General features: G+C 48.5%; 1 non-coding gene across 1 annotated transcript; it reads left to right on the top strand.

The window, feature by feature from the left end:
- Positions 1-293: 293 nt before the first annotated feature.
- Trnal-caa lies at positions 294-367 on the top strand. Its single transcript has one exon. It is a non-coding gene; the product is annotated as a tRNA-Leu (tRNA).
- Positions 368-2,652: the final 2,285 nt, after the last annotated feature.

The raw sequence follows: 2,652 nt of genomic DNA, 5'->3' as shown, positions 1-2,652 counted from the left end.
CTAGGAGACAGGGATTAGCCACAGTATGGGGGATGTTTACAGAACGAGATTTTCACTCTGGAGCACACAGTTTTAATATGCCAGGAAGTTTCATACCAGCACACACTCTGCTGCAGAGTGAAAGTCTCATTCTGGAAGCATCCCTCAGGCTGTGGCTAAGCCATGTCTCCGCAATATCCTTTCTTTCAGGAGTGCTAGTCCTGCAAGGTTCGCAGGAGAGCTTCTGTAAACTCTGGAAGGTAGGAGACGAGGTACTGGTGGAAGTAAAGCTGTGAGGATAAGGCGTAAGTCGTGCTCGGGTAGCTCAGTTGGTAGAGCACTTGCCCGCAAAAGGCAAAGGTCCCAAGTTCAAGTCTCGGTCCGTGCACAGTTTTGATCTGCCAGGAAGTTTCATGTACTCACTTGTAGTAAGGATGCTCAATTTTTTGAATAGCTCTTAACAATGTACCTGACTACTACTTTCAGTTATTATTCTTATGGCCCTTTGCTGCATTTTAAATACTGTTTTGTGCCTTTGATCGACAGAAAAGAATCTCATAGCTAAGAATTGATTGTATATGGGCATAGTATGTCGTTAAAGAGTACTGGATGTTACAAACTGATGTTAACACCCAAAGAGCTCAACATCCTGATGGCATTCATTTTGCCAGTATCTTTATACACTCCTGGAAATGGAAAAAAGAACACATTGACACCGGTGTGTCAGACCCACCATACTTGCTCCGGACACTGCGAGAGGGCTGTACAAGCAATGATCACACGCACGGCACAGCGGACACACCAGGAACCGCGGTGTTGGCCATCGAATGGCGCTAGCTGCGCAGCATTTGTGCACCGCCGCCGTCAGTGTCAGCCAGTTTGCCGTGGCATACGGAGCTCCATCACAGTCTTTAACACTGGTAGCATGCCGCGACAGCGTGGACGTGAACCGTATGTGCAGTTGACAGACTTTGAGCGAGGGCGTATAGTGGGCATGCGGGAGGCCGGGTGGACGTACCGCCGAATTGCTCAACACGTGGGGCGTGAGGTCTCCACAGTACATCGATGTTGACGCCAGTGGTCGGCGGAAGGTGCACGTGCCCGTCGACCTGGGACCGGACCGCAGCGACGCACGGATGCACGCCAAGACCGTAGGATCCTACGCAGTGCCGTAGGGGACCGCACCGCCACTTCCCAGCAAATTAGGGACACTGTTGCTCCTGGGGTATCGGCGAGGACCATTCGCAACCGTCTCCATGAAGCTGGGCTACGGTCCCGCACACCGTTAGGCCGTCTTCCGCTCACGCCCCAACATCGTGCAGCCCGCCTCCAGTGGTGTCGCGACAGGCGTGAATGGAGGGACGAATGGAGACGTGTCGTCTTCAGCGATGAGAGTCGCTTCTGCCTTGGTGCCAATGATGGTCGTATGCGTGTTTGGCGCCGTGCAGGTGAGCGCCACAATCAGGACTGCATACGACCGAGGCACACAGGGCCAACACCCGGCATCATGGTGTGGGGAGCGATCTCCTACACTGGCCGTACACCACTGGTGATCGTCGAGGGGACACTGAATAGTGCACGGTACATCCAAACCGTCATCGAACCCATCGTTCTACCATTCCTAGACCGGCAAGGGAACTTGCTGTTCCAACAGGACAATGCACGTCCGCATGTATCCCGTGCCACCCAACGTGCTCTAGAAGGTGTAAGTCAACTACCCTGGCCAGCAAGATCTCCGGATCTGTCCCCCATTGAGCATGTTTGGGACTGGATGAAGCGTCGTCTCACGCGGTCTGCACGTCCAGCACGAACGCTGGTCCAACTGAGGCGCCAGGTGGAAATGGCATGGCAAGCCGTTCCACAGGACTACATCCAGCATCTCTACGATCGTCTCCATGGGAGAATAGCAGCCTGCATTGCCGCGAAAGGTGGATATACACTGTACTAGTGCCGACATTGTGCATGCTCTGTTGCCTGTGTCTATGTGCCTGTGGTTCTGTCAGTGTGATCATGTGATGTATCTGACCCCAGGAATGTGTCAATAAAGTTTCCCCTTCCTGGGACAATGAATTCACGGTGTTCTTATTTCAATTTCCAGGAGTGTATGTTCACTCGATATTTACTGGTAATCAAAGTTCATCCCTAAAACCTTTGTGTTTGCTACAAAATCTACAGATTTATCATCTATGCTTAAAGTGACAGACTTGCTTTCTCTCTTTATGCTGAAGTAGATATTGCTCATTTTCTTCATGTTAAACGTAAATTTATTACATAATAGAGGGTGTCATGCCTTTGTTACTTCTTAATCAGTGTTTTATTATTATGCTTTTTTTGTGGCTGACTTGAAATTTTCCATGACGACTTGAAGGTTTTTTTTTCCATTGAGTGTTCTTTGGCAAGCAATGTTAGATGCATGAGACTGAAAAATTATGTAGGTTTTACAGTAACAGAACAGAGCTGAAACCACACAGTATGTAAATAACAACATAAGTCGATGAAGCAATTTTCGTTCAATAACGTTTTAAGTTCAAAAGTTAGCTCTAAGGAATGAGAAAAATACATTTGTTTATGACTTTATATAAGAAGAAAACAAAGGCCAGTTTACATTTGGTGTCACTTCACATCATGTCATAGTATTGTCACAACATGATGTTTTCATTCTGTCCATTATGT

This window comes from Schistocerca piceifrons, chromosome X (assembly GCF_021461385.2).
Source record: "Schistocerca piceifrons isolate TAMUIC-IGC-003096 chromosome X, iqSchPice1.1, whole genome shotgun sequence".
NCBI classification, from domain to species: domain Eukaryota; kingdom Metazoa; phylum Arthropoda; class Insecta; order Orthoptera; family Acrididae; genus Schistocerca; species Schistocerca piceifrons.
This window is presented reverse-complemented; position numbering and strand designations above follow the sequence as displayed.